Below are 13,873 nucleotides of genomic sequence, written 5' to 3' on the forward strand. Positions count from 1 at the left end.
TAGTCTCAAAATCCACCCATGCCCACGCTGGCTCCTACATGCAGTTCCTCCCTCACTGCACTGTCCTCACCCCATCATCATGGTCTCTAGTCCATTCTCCAAAGCCGTGCTGGGGTTCCATGAGGGTGAGGACCTCACCTGATTTATCTCCACGCGTCCAGCACCACACCTGTGTGCCCACTTCCTTCCACACACCTGTTCCTCCTGTCCCTAGAAGGCAAGGTGCCTAGGGTCAGGCTTACAGTAATAAGGCATGTGTGTTGATATAGGAGGTTTTCGCTATCTGGCAAAAGAGCAAATTATTAAGAAGTTACAACAAATCATGGACTGAAAAGTGGCCGTTGGAAGAGATCCTCCTAAGTTTCTCAGGAGGGGGAGAAGTTTGCTCGCAGCTTCCATACACCTTATTTAACTATCAACAATCCAATCAAATGAGGAAATAGGGACTCATAGAAGGAGAGCAATTGACCTGACTGCATATCACGTAAAGGCAGTGCTAGGACTGCCCGGCTTGAAGCCCAGGCCTTACCCTTTGGACTGTAGGAGGATGGAAAGTTAGCCCTGGGGCAGATCTGCAGGCTTTGGTAAAGTTAGAGTCTTCTGTCCTCAGAGAAGGAGGGAGGGAGAAGGCATTTCTTGTCCTGAAATGCCTGAGCTGGCATGTCTGCTCCTTCCTGCTTTTCATCATGGCCTGTTATGAATTGTGTCTTCCCCAAATGCATATTTTGAAGCCCTAACACCCAATGCGACTGTATGTGGAGATAGGTAGGCAAGTAAAATAGATGTGTTATTATCTCAAATTTTCAGATAAGGAAAGTGAACCTGGGAAGTTAGGTATTGGCTCAACTTCTTCCAAACACCACGCTGTACTTCCTGGAACTCACCTAGAGGGAGCAAGGCTGGTGTTTTGTTTTGTTTTGTTTGCTCTTTAGAGCTGCACCCGAGGCATATGGAAGTTCCCAGGCTAGGGGTCGAATCGGAGCTACAGCTGCTGGCCTACGCCACAGCCACAGCAACACAGGATCGAAGCCATGTCTGCGAACTACACCACAGCTCATGGCAATGCCGGATCCTTAACCCACTGAGTGAGGCCAGGGACGGAACCCGCATCCTCATGGACGCTAGTCGGGTTGGTTAACCGCCGAGCCACAAAGGGAACTCCAGCATGTCTGTTTATGGTAAGAGGCAAGTGAATGGCCTGGTAAGAACCCAGAGGCAGGCAAGTATTAAAACCTATGACAGCACTTGGCTGGATGGTAACTTGGACAATGGGTGGGGGAGGAGGAGCTGTCAGACAGGCTTCTCGGAAATATGACTCATGAACAAAGTCTTTTTTTTTTTTTCTTTGGAAGATAGGTGGGATTTTTACTGTTTTAAAGGTTGCATTCCATGTACAGTTATTACAAAATATTGGCTATATTCCCAGTGTTGCACAATACATCCTTGAGCCTGTCTTATACCCGATAGCTTGGGTCTCCCCCGCCCCACCCCTATATCGCCACCCCCTACTGGTAACCACCAGTTTGTTCTCTACATACGTGAGTCTGCTTTTTTGTTCTATTACCAGTGTGTTCCATGTTTTACATTTCACACATAAGTGAGATTGCATGATGTTTGTCTTTGACTCACTTCACTTAGTATGATCATCTCTAGGTCCATCCATGTTGCTGCAAATGGCAAAAACTCATTCTTTTATGGCTGAGTAGTGTTCTATTGCATATGTATGCATACATAAACGTGTGTGTGTGTGTGTGTGTAGAGAGAGAGAAGAGGATATTAGACAGATATATCGATAGATAGATACCACATCTCCTTTATCTATTTTGATGAACACTTAGGTTGCTCCCATATTTTAGCAACTGTAAAAAATGGTGCTGTGAGCATTGGGGTGAACATATCTTTTTGAATAAGTGCTTTTGTTTCTTTCAGATATGTACCCAGGAGTAGAATTGCTAGGTCATATGGCAGCAGAGTCTTAAATGAATTTGAAACAGCCGAGGGCTTCCATTCAATTCAGCCCTGTGCTTTTGCTGTGGCTGACTTTAGCTAGAATGGGGGAAATGCATTCTTGGAAAATCTTGATGGAGCACCTCTTTCTCCCTGTACCAGGCTCTGAGCGCATGCAGCATTCCAGGCACTCCGTCTCATCCTTATTTGCCTCCGTATTTGCAGTGTGCCAACTGCAGCCAAATAAATGTCATGATGATTGTACAGAAGGCAGCACTGGGTAAAGCTTAAGATTTCAGACTCTGTGTCAGACCAGCCTGGGTTGGTTTCCTATATCTACTACTGGCAGAGCAATCCTGGCAAGTTGTCGAATCTCTCCAAGTTTCCTTTTTCAGATCTATAAAGGGGCATCCTGCTAGGAGGAGCTACTTTACTGCAGTGTTGGGAGCACTAAGTGAGGGAATGCATGTGAGGACCCTAGCAATAAGCATGTTATAAATTACTAGGATTGTCATTATGATAAAACTATACTTATTACTATGATTTTACTTATTAGCAATTATATGAGTATAATCTGATAGAAATTCTGATGGGGATGTAGTGAAGAGTTCAGCTGGAGGAGCAGAAGGGGGCTGTTTAAGCTGAACCTTGAAGTTCTCCAGGCAGAGGAAGGAGGCAATAGGATAGCAGGGCAAGGGAATATGGAGGCATGAAGCAGCCTGACTGTTAGGGAAACGGTCTGTACTTCAGTGTGACGGGTATACAGTGCACGGGGAAAGAGAGGAGGAAGCAGCACAGGATGGAGCTAGAGAAATGGGCAAGGGCTTTTCAACAAATCCAACCCATTACTTTATTTTCCCACTGTACAGCAAGGGGGTCAAGTTATCCTTACATGTATACATTACAAGTACATATTTTCCCCCACCCTTTGTTCTGTTGCAACATGAGTATCTAGACATAGTTCTCAATGCTACTCAGCAGGATCTCCTTGTAAATCTATTCTAAGTTGTGTCTGATAAGCCCAAGCTCCCGATCCCTCCCACTCCCTCCCCCTCCCATCAGGCAGCCACAAGTCTTTTCTCCAAGTCCATGATTTTCTTTTCTGAGGAGATGTTCATTTGTGCTGGATATTAGATTCCAGGTATAAGTGATATCATATGGTATTTGTCTTTGTCTTTCTGGCTCATTTCACTCAGTATGAGAGTCTCTAGTTCCATCCATGTTGCTGCAAATGGCATTATTTTGTTCTTTTTTATGGATGAGTAGTATTCCATTGTGTATATATACCTCATCTTCCTAATCCAATCATCTGTTGATGGACATTTGGGTTGTTTCCATGTCCTGGCTATTGTGAATAGTGCTGCAATGAACATGCGGGTGTTTTTTTTAAATCCCATTGCGGCACAGTGGAAACGAATCCAACTAGAACCACAAGGTTGAGGGTTCGATCCCTGGCCTTGCTCAGTGGGTTAAGGATCCGGTATTGCCGTGAGCTGTGGTGTAAGTCACAGCTGTGGCTTGGATCCCTAGTTGCTGTGGCTGTGGTGTAGGCCAGCAGCTGTAGCTCCAATTAGACCCCTAGCCTGGGAACTTCCATATGCCACAGGTTCGGCCCAAAAAAGCAAAAAATAAAATAAAAAATAAAAGTAAAAAAAAAAAAAAAAAAGAAACCCAATGCAGGGAGTTCCCTTTGTGGACAGTGGTTAATGAACCTGACTAGGCTCCATGATGATGTGGGTTTGATCCCTGGCCTCGCTCAGTAGGTTAAGGACCTGACATTGCCATTAGCTATGGTGTAGGTCGCAGACACAGCTCAGATCCCGCATTGCTGTGGCTGTGGCACAGGCCAGCAGCTGTATCTTAGATTTGATCCCTAGCCTGAGAACTTCCATATGCCTTGGGTGCAGCCCAAAAGAATCAAAAAATAAATAAAATGAAACAAAATAAAATAAAAGTAAACAAATAAAACCCAATGCAAGCTTCATCTCCTTCAAAAAGCCTTTCACAAGCATCTTACCCCATAGCAACCCCCATCTTCTCTGAATATTGATAATCCTGATTTTGAACCAAACAACTCAGTATCTTATTTTTAAAGATAGTATTAATTTCAAGCTTCTTCTGTGCAATATATTTTTCTCTCTAGCTTTCCAATTCTTTTGCATTACCCCTGACAAACACCACCCAGTAATTCTTTAGACTTTTATTGATTAACTGATAACTCCTGGTTTTAGAGTCTCTGCTCTAGAAAGAATCCATCCCCCACCCACCCCAAGCCCATGGTGAATGATAGGGTCTCACCAGAGCATTTCAAATGGTCCCCTGCAGCTCCAGGGCCCTGGTGGCCAAGCTGGAGACATGACCCTTGCTGAGTCAATCTCTGTCCCTTGTTCAGCATTGCCCCCTGTCTTTTTTCACTTCCTTAGAGGGGGACACAGGTGACCTGTCACCTCACCAGCCTGATACACAGTATACACCATCAATGGTAGCCACGGTTACATTCATCAGCAAAGCTTCACCTGGAGATCCCCAAGACACCTATCAATCCTGTTTCTATTCCAGAGCATCTCCTGATGTTATCATTTCTAATGACCACGATGGAGGAGTGTTAAAACTGTAGGTTTTTTTCCCTCCAGATATATGCAAAAGTAGAAGAGTGTTCTCTGCTGGGGGTTGGTCTCTAGGTGGCCTGGACAAAAGACTGGGGCCGAGTAACCAAAGCTGTTGATCTCTTCCAGCCAATCCCACAATTTCTGAGCAAAGCCATCCTCCACCGAAAGTCATTTTCATGGGGCTCACATAGCCTTTGGGTCAATTAAGTGCCCTTCAGCATGGAGGAGAAGCTGGCTTCTTCAACTGAAAATAGGTCCCCCATATCCAAAGTTCAAGTGCCTTGCCTTAAATACTTAGCACAGTCAGATGAGAAGACACATACAGTTCTTCCCCAGGAAAGCACTAATGTTAGGGAAAAAAAAACAGGCTGGAATTAGAACATTCCCCTGACACTGGGCAGCTGGTTACTGGAGGCTGACGCTTTCTGGGAAATAAGAGTTCAAAGATAGATGACTATAAATATTGTTTTGGATGGAAAAAAAGCATTTAGTAACCATTCATATATTCATAAGTATAGAAGATTCTAATAGAAATATTCTTATTTTCCATTCATGAAACAATAGGCTAGAGTAGTCAACATGGATTAACCTGGAGTTCAGGTTTCTGGCTAGTCACCCACCTCCCTGCATACAGATTACACCCCTACCCCTAAAATGCATTTTGCACTTTGTTGTGCAATCACCTGTGATCGTATCTGTCTCTCTAACCAGGCAGTAAGCTCTGGGAGCTCATTTAGCTCATTATTATGGCCCTACCTACACAATGCTTTGCACATAACAGTTGCTTAATAAATATGTGTCAAATGGTTGGACAAAAGAGATCTAGAGTGATAAGTCATTCATGTATCCATTCACTTATTCAATCCTTAACAAGAGCTGGAAAGGACTTCATAAAAAGAAGAAAAAGAATGAGCTCAGAATGACTGACTTCACACATACGGATGGGAACCAGCTCTGCCAAGCTGGATGGACCACAGACAGACCAGTGAGGGAGCAGATCCCAGTGTTGGGGGTGACCGGAAGCTAGATGAATGGACAGATGGGATGACAAAACAACTACAAAGATTTGCAGCAGAATTTCAAGGCTAATTGTCAGCTTCAGAGAGGTGGGGCTCAGGGATTTATCTCTCTCTCTCTCTCTCTTTTTTTTTTTTTGGTCTTTTTGCCATTTTCTTGGGCTGCTCCTGCGGCATATGGAGGTTCCCAGGCTAGGGGTCAAATCGGAGCTGTAGCCGCCGGCCTACGCCAGAGCCACAGCAATGCGGGATCCAAGCTGCGTCTGCGACCTACAGCACAGCTCACAGCAACACCGGATCCTTAACCCACTGAGCAAGGCCAGGGATCGAACCCGCAACCTCATGTTCCTAGTCGGATTCGCTCACCACTGAGCCACGACGGGAACTGCGATTTATCTCATCTTGATCTTATTTACAATCTCTTTCTTCATTTCTCTAGGGATGAAAATGCTCCCCCCCCCCCATTAGGTAAATGTCACCTCCATCCACTGCAGTCTACCTGCCATCCATAAACCTATCTATGTCCTCCCTCCATCTCGACTCTTCAGCCTCTTCCTCTTTACTCCCCATGATCTCATAAGTGTGGTCAAAAGTCTCTATCCAAGTCTAAGAGCCCCCCCATTTAATTCCAGATTCCTAAAGAGTGACTTCCTGAAGTTCCCGTCGTGGCGCAGTGGTTAACGAATCCGACTAGGAACCATGAGGTTGCGGGTTCGGTCCCTGCCCTTGCTCAGTGGGTTAACGATCCGGCGTTGCCGTGAGCTGGGGTGTAGGTTGCAGATGCGGCTCGGATCCCGCGTTGCTGTGGCTCTGGCGTAGGCCGGTGGCTACAGCTCCGATTCAACCCCTAGCCTGGGAACCTCCATATGCCACGGGAGCAGCCCAAGAAATAGCAACAACAACAACAAGACAAAAAAGACAAAAAAAAAAAAAAAAAAAAAGAGTGACTTCCTAACTTCTCTCCTTTCCTTCACACTCAAGATTCCCGTGATAGCACCTCCACTCACTGCCTTCACTTCTTCACCTCTTAATCACTCAAACCACTGAATCCTGGTTTCTACACTTACCATTTCCTAGAAACTGCTCTTCCCATATTATTTGCTGAAACCAGTAGATACAGCTTAGTGCTTCTTTTTCCCAACCTCTGCAGCTTTTGCCACTGTTAGCCAAACCTTCCTAAGGTCCTCCCCACTGGGATTCAATGATGGAATTCTGGCAGAGATTTTCTCCCACCGTTTCAGATCTTGAGCCTTAAATGCTGAGGGTCCTCAAGGTTCTCCCTCCAACCCTCAGTTCTTCTTCCTACAAACATGAATCCTGCCTGAATTCACTCAGATCCATGGTCTTTAAAGACCATCTATATGCTCGTGCCTCCAAAAATCTACCGCACCAACCCAGAGCCTTCTCTAAGCACCAAACTTGGGCGTATAGCTGCCTGCTGGAAATCTTCACCCAGATGTTCCAGATGCAGTTCACACTCGACATGTTTAAAATTGCATTTGTCATCTTCCTCCAACCCCTGCTGATCCCTTCCATGTCCTTCACCCCCGTGAAAGGCATCTCCATCCATTTAGGCACTCAAACTGGAAACCTAGGACCCAGGGTCAGCTCTGTCATCTTTAACTAGTCAACAAGATCTATTCATTCCGCTGCCTTAAAATGTATCTAAATCTTAAATTCCATCTAATTCTCTCCATCCTCGTAGCTGCTGCCTTAATTTAGGCCACCATCACCTCTTTCCCGGATAATATCATCTTAAACTGTTTTTATCCCATATTATTTCCTACTTCGCAAGTGTAAAGTATGAAAGTGATCTCTCTAAAAGACAAAAACAGACCATGAAAAGAATCTCTTCTCTCTCTTTCAATTCACTTAAAACCTTCCAAGAACACTGCTGAAGACCTCAGGGCTGGTTCACAGTCCTCAGCCTGCCATTCAAGGTCCTGCCCACATCTCCAGCCTCACCTCCAGGCTTCTGCTATGTCTACCCATCCCAATATGTTTGCAGAATCCAGCCTCTGTCACTTTTCCTCTGGGACTTTGCTAATGCTGGCCCCTCATCTAGACTACCTTTCCCTCTCCTTTCTACACTTAGCAAATTTCAACTCAGCTCAGACATGACCTTTTCAGAGAAGTCTTCCTTGACTCCAAGACTAAGTGAAGGGCTATTTTTGTGTTCTTATGATTTAAAGCCACGGTGGCCTTTCCCCTGTATTTGCCAAAAACAATGAGAAACTGGAAGGTTTTAAACCCAGTGTCCCTAGCCTAGCACACAGTACTTGTGAGGCATTTCATAATTTTTTGTGAACAGGTGAAAGATTGATGAGCAGAAGGAAGGGAAGGAGGGTGGGAGGGAGGAGAGCAGGGTAATTAAACCATCTCTAACTCTTAATTCCACTCCACATTGCATATCCACCACGCCCTCTAGTGACTGACGGAGTCATTGCATGTCTAGAGGATACTGGCCAATCGGCAAACACACGTTGAGAACCTAAGGTGTAAACCGCCCTGTGTAAACCGCCCAGCGCTGGGCACTGAACAGGCTTGCAGTCCGACAGAGCGATAACGCCTGTGTCCAAGGATCACCCCACTCTGGGGGCCTCGTAAAGCAAACACAGATAAAGTGGCAATGACAAGAATTGGGAGTAAACAGACAAACATTCTCCCAGTGTTCGCAGGACAAACTACCCAAGCCTCTGGAGGCCTCAGATTTCTCATCCATTGGCTTCACAATACCTACATCTCGGGATTGTTGGGAGGACTGAAAATGTTCATTCCAGGCGTGTGGATGCCTCACAGGGCAGGCCCTCAACAAAAGCTACCTCTTTCCTCTCCGGCCGCTGGCTCGCTCATGCATCTGCAACTCCCCCTGGAAGCTATTACAGCTGAACTGGAATGAGGGGAAGGAAGCTCCACGCATGCCTGGGAGCTAGCACATCTTTAAAATCCTTGGTTTCCAAAGGCTGGAGACCTCCAGGAGTCCATGTGGTTCCCAGAGAAGGATTCCTACAACCCTGACCAATCTCCACAGGCACTAAACGGCTCCCCTTCTTGTCTCACAGGCCCATGACCACTGCTGTTGGCCCAGACTGCCCTCTATGGCATCTGGACATGACCATGGCACTCTTCTCCTAAAGATATCAGCTGCTGCCCCTAAGCTACAAGCGCACTCCTCAGCATGACATGCGAAGTCCTCTGAGGCCTGGGCTCCTCCGCCTCTCTGCACTCTCTGCTCCAACCACGCTGGGACCCAATGTGAGCCGTGGTCCCAATACACCTAGTTCTCCAGCTCCTTTGGTCTTCTTCATGCTCTTCCTTCTGCATGGGACAGTATGGCCCAGTTTGGCACTGGCAAAGTCGTCTCCATTTTCTTAGAACCAGCTCAGGCATAAATCGCCTTGAGCAGCCTCCCCAGGTCTGGGTCAGTCACCCTGTTGGTTGACCTGTGCCCATTCTGAGGCCATGGATGCTGAGAAAGGCAAAGTCACAGCCAAAGTGTGTGGCTAGAGGAAGCAGAGCCAGAGCAAAGGCCCAAATTAAAGTCACAACATAGGAAACATGTATTTATCACTAAATGTTTTCCTTGAAACATTTTACACAGTACCTTCCATGAGCCAAGCACACTTCCAAGTACCTTAATAGCCTAACTCACTGAATGTGTACAACCACTGGATGAAGCTAGTCTACTGTTATCCCATTTCACGTATGGGGAAAACTGAGGCCCAGGGAGGTCAAGTAACGCTTCCAAAGTGACAGAGTTAGTAAATGACAGAGCTCTTGTGAAGGGGAAGGTGGTTCCAGAAATAGGTGAAAAACTTCATTTCGGAAGCAGAAATAATCAAAATCAGGGTATTCAGCAGGGTGAGGGATGGGGCAGACAGGCAACTTGGCTATTCCCCTAGACAGTCATTCAGTTAAAAAATGTTGTGCATCTGCGCCTGGCTTTGTATTACGTTCTAGAGTTTCAGTGGTAAACCGGTTCAGTTCCTGGCCTTATGGTGCTTATAATGCAGTCAAGGAAATAGGCAAATAATCACGCAAATAGGCAAATGAGTATACATTATGGAAAGTGTATACTCATCTAAGAAGTATCACGGGTGGAAAAGTGACATTCATGCTGAGACAAGAGACAAGATAGATGGGCTGCCCAAATGAAGGATGGATGGGCAAGAGCTCCAGACAGAGGGGGAGGCACATGCAAAGTTCCTGCTGCGTGAAGGAGTCTGGACGTTCAAGGACCTGGAAGAAGGCCAGTGGGACAGAGGGGCAAGAAATGAAGCTGGCGAGGCAGGCACAGGCCAGATCATTCAGGACTCTGGGGGCAGAGCATGTGGGAAGAAGACTAATAGGGGGCTGGAAAAGGAAGTCAGAGACAAGTTTTGAATGTCATGCTTAAAAGGGGTACTTCATCTTTGATGCACAAGATGCCTCAGTATCTCGGGAGCCAAGACAGAGCCTTGAGCGTGTCACTTTAGAGATGAGAAATAAAAACAGCCCAGACAGTATAGGTTTGGTGGGGTGGGTATGGGGAGATGTGCAACGTTCAGAAGGTGGGCCAAATGGCCAGCCAAAAGGTTCCAGCCTGGAAAGAGTTAACCCCTTCCTGCCCTTGATATCTTCATCAACCTCAGCACCCTGCAAAATAATAAGCTATCATTTATCAGCGTTCTGCAAGGTAGCATTTAAAACTGAGGCAAGGCAATAAATCAGGCACATATAATTTGAGCCCTGAAGTATAGTAATTTTTCTTTTAATGCAACATCTGGTACAGATAATACAATGTACGGGGGGGAGGGGGGAAGGGAGCCAGGAATGCGAGGCAGGGCTCTCATTATTGGGCAGGCAGTGCTGGAAGCCTGATTTCCCTCCCATCCTTCCAGCAATGCCGTGGACTTTAAAAAGGAGCCTTATTATTATTCCCTCGGCTGGCCAAAGGGAAATCGAGTTAATTATAGACTTGTTTGCCGGTTATTAATTAAACCCCGGCTAAACATAAAAACACAGGGGAAGTGCCACTTCCCGCTCCGTGCTTCCAGCCTCTCAGAGCTGAGGAGTGACGTCCCTGCCTTCGCAGTCCGATCCGTGTCCTGTTTCCTCTGCGGATTTTCTCAGGAGGGTCCCAGGGCCTTTGCCCTGCATGCAAACAAAACCTTATTTTTAGCTAAGAAGGAACACAAAATTGAAAGCTCTGGAACAGCAGGCAGACAATAGGAGGAAGCTTGCAGACACTGACTGGTCATGACACCCAGGGTTTGGGGCAGCCACACCCACCTGCATCCTGCAGTTCCCAGGCTCACCAGCATCCCTGGTCCTTGGTCGGATGCTCCAGCTTCTCCTGCACACTTGCTATGGGGCAGCTCTATGTGGTGACTAGAAGAACAGGCTTTGTGGCATAAAACCAGAGCTCCAAACTTGCCTCCGCTCACTAGCTCCTTGACCTTGAGCCCTCTCTAAAATGGAAATGCTAACAGCACCCCTTCCCAGGCGTGCTGTGAACTTTAGATGCCATGAAATTTGTCAAGCACTCAGCAGGTGCCTGGCACATGGTTGCTAAGATACATAGTTTCCTTTCCCTCACTCTTCCAGGATGACAGCTTTCATCCCTGGATCTTCCACAAAAATGTCAAATACTAGAAAGCCATGTGACCTTGACATCCCTCAAAACCTTTCTAAGCCTCAATTTTCTCATCTTCAAAATGGGAGCAAGGACAGTGTTTACCAGGGAGGATCCCTGGAAGCATTAAATTAGATAATGGGAGCAACCGAGTGCCTGGCTCTCACCAGATGCTTAGTATATGTTAGTGATGAAATTATCTGAAAACAATCCTATGAATAATTACAGATTAGATTCTCATACCACTATCTGTGGCATAAAAAAGAAGGTGATTGATCAAAGGGAATCACACCAAACTGGTCACATTTCCTACAGGAGCTAAGAAGCTGAATTACCAGATCAAGAGCATTCCACGAACAGTGTTCCAAGTCATCATAAGAGAATTTGCTAGATTCCTTGGCAAAATTTAGCTGGACCATCAACCTAGCCTCCTCAGAATCGTCCAGTGGGCCATGGAGAGCTGTGGCCATCGCTGTCTGATTAGCCTTAACCATGCTATTCCTTGGATGGGAATAGCCAGGCAGAGAGCCCACTGACCACCAGTGATTTCCTTCAAACCAAGATTTCTCAATGCTGCTAGTCACATAGAAAAAAACAGAAAGCATTCCAGTGAAATCTGCCAATGAAACAAAACTTGAGGGAATGATTCATGTGACTTTCAGGCTCCATGTGCCATGGTCTTTGCACTTCTCTGTACTCCCGGCCAAACCAGGGACTGTTGAGTCAGCATGACATCTTCCCAACCCCCACCCACTAGAGCAGGTGTGGGCAACCTGCCCTGGCACTGGCTTTGTGAGCTGGGTTCACAGATATTCATTAGCATACAGCTGAATTCAAACAATGTCTACTTCTCATATTTTTTTATCATTTTAAATGTGTCATTTCCCTTTTCCACCCACCTCCTAGCTGCAATCCTTACACTCAGATTTAAGTTCTAGTTCTGCAGCTAAGATCTCGAGAATATAAATGCTGGAGAGAGCGTGCTAAACCAGACCTATGAACTCTCTGCAGGAGAGAGAGGTGATAAACCCATGATTCCACAAATAGTTGTTTATGTATAATTTTGCTAAGCTGCGAATGCCAAAAGATCAAGTAATAGAGGGAGCAGAGCTGGTGTCTTCCTTGATCTCCTAAAAGCCTTCATGGGTAGCGCACAAGTCATTATGCCCATTTTAAAGATGAAACCAGAGCCAGAGAGCTCATGGGATAGAGCGTGGAGCTGCTGTCAAAGAAAGGAAGAGAAAGGGAAAAGCAGGAGGGAGGGTAAAATATCTGTCAATTTGTAAAGTGCTCTACATGTGAAAAAATGATAACCATCACCCCTGTACTCTGGGAAACCAAGCTTGAAATTGCATCAGAAATGCTAAAAAGAGAAAAATAGCTTACATCAGAGTTTCCACATTTCTTTCCTTTTTCTAGCCCTGGGATGGGATCTCAGAAGAGGGTGTCTCAAGGTAGATGCCTATACCTATATTCCAGCACCTGCCAAATAAAATTCTTCATATATCAGCTGTCATAACTTGGAAAAACCATTCAACCTCTCGAACTATTCACCTCGTCTGCAAGCAGCAGATGATAATATCTACCCCACGGGATTACTGTCCACATTAAATGAAACAGCATATCTACAGCTTGATATATAGTAAGTGCTTCTAAGCAAGCGCTCTCCTTGGCTTCCCTTCCCTTCCTTTCTCTATGGAGAGGTCTTCATTGCACAAGAAGATGAATCAGCATTCTAGAACCCTTGCAGGAGGCTTCTGTCAGAGGCATGCCCTACCCTTGTCAATATGTGGCTTTGGTCTTGGCTCCAGGAACTTAGAATGTAAAAGACATGTAACTGGTACCCTCTCACTTCTAATTTCCCACTGGCTGTTCATTCTTTACCAACTGCATGAAGGGCAGAGGGGTTCTGAGCGAAAGGAAGTGTATGTGTATATATGGGGGGGGGGTGTTTGTGTGTGGTGGGAGGAGAATGTAGAATGGGAAGCTTCCATGGTTTTCATTTATGGCTCTGAAAGCTTGTGAATAATTCAGTAAGAGAATTATTTCTTCTTTTTCTCTAAGTGTCGAGAAATGCATTTGCATTTCTTTTTTTATTTTACTTTTATTTTTTTGAGAAAATATTTTTATTATTATTATTTTTAATAGTTATTTCCCCAATACAGTTTTGTCCTACTGTACAGCATGGTGACACAGTTACACATACATGTACACATTCTTTTTTCTCACATTATCATGCTCCATCATAAGTGACTACACATAGTTCCCAGGGCTACCAGCAGGATCTCATTGCTAATCCATTCCAAAGGCAATAGTTTGTATCCATTAACCCTGAGTTCCCTGACCACCCCACTCCCTCTCCCTCCCCCTTGGCAACCACAAGTCTATTTTCCAAGTCCATGATTTTTTGGGGAGGCCATTGGAGGTAGAGCTTGACTATTGCATTCCAAAGGCTTAAAAAGCCAACACCTACAGAACTGCTACACATCCATGCCACCTCATGCCAAACTGGTTGTAGAGTTTACACAAAGAGAAACTTCACTTCCCCTGAAAAGCTGTCACGCTTCTTTGAGCTGAAGAGAAAGATATGTCCTGACCCCTTGCTAGTACCCAACTTGGTGCTGGGCACCAGGCAGCTGGGGATAGAATGAATAAGACAGTGGCAACTTTTTCCTTTAATCTCAGGT

General features: G+C 45.6%; 1 protein-coding gene across 1 annotated transcript in view; it reads right to left on the minus strand.

Moving 5' to 3' along the window:
- The window catches only part of LOC102158888 (uncharacterized), a 616,184-nt gene that overhangs the window by 368,386 nt on the left and 233,925 nt on the right, over positions 1 to 13,873 (minus strand). The gene's annotated exons all lie outside the window — the stretch shown is intronic.

The sequence above is a fragment of the Sus scrofa genome, chromosome 6, assembly GCF_054392235.1.
Source record: "Sus scrofa isolate SSC_HxYL_T2T_F1_AM1 chromosome 6, Sscrofa_HxYL_maternal_Yorkshire_Landrace_v2.0, whole genome shotgun sequence".
Taxonomy (NCBI): domain Eukaryota; kingdom Metazoa; phylum Chordata; class Mammalia; order Artiodactyla; family Suidae; genus Sus; species Sus scrofa.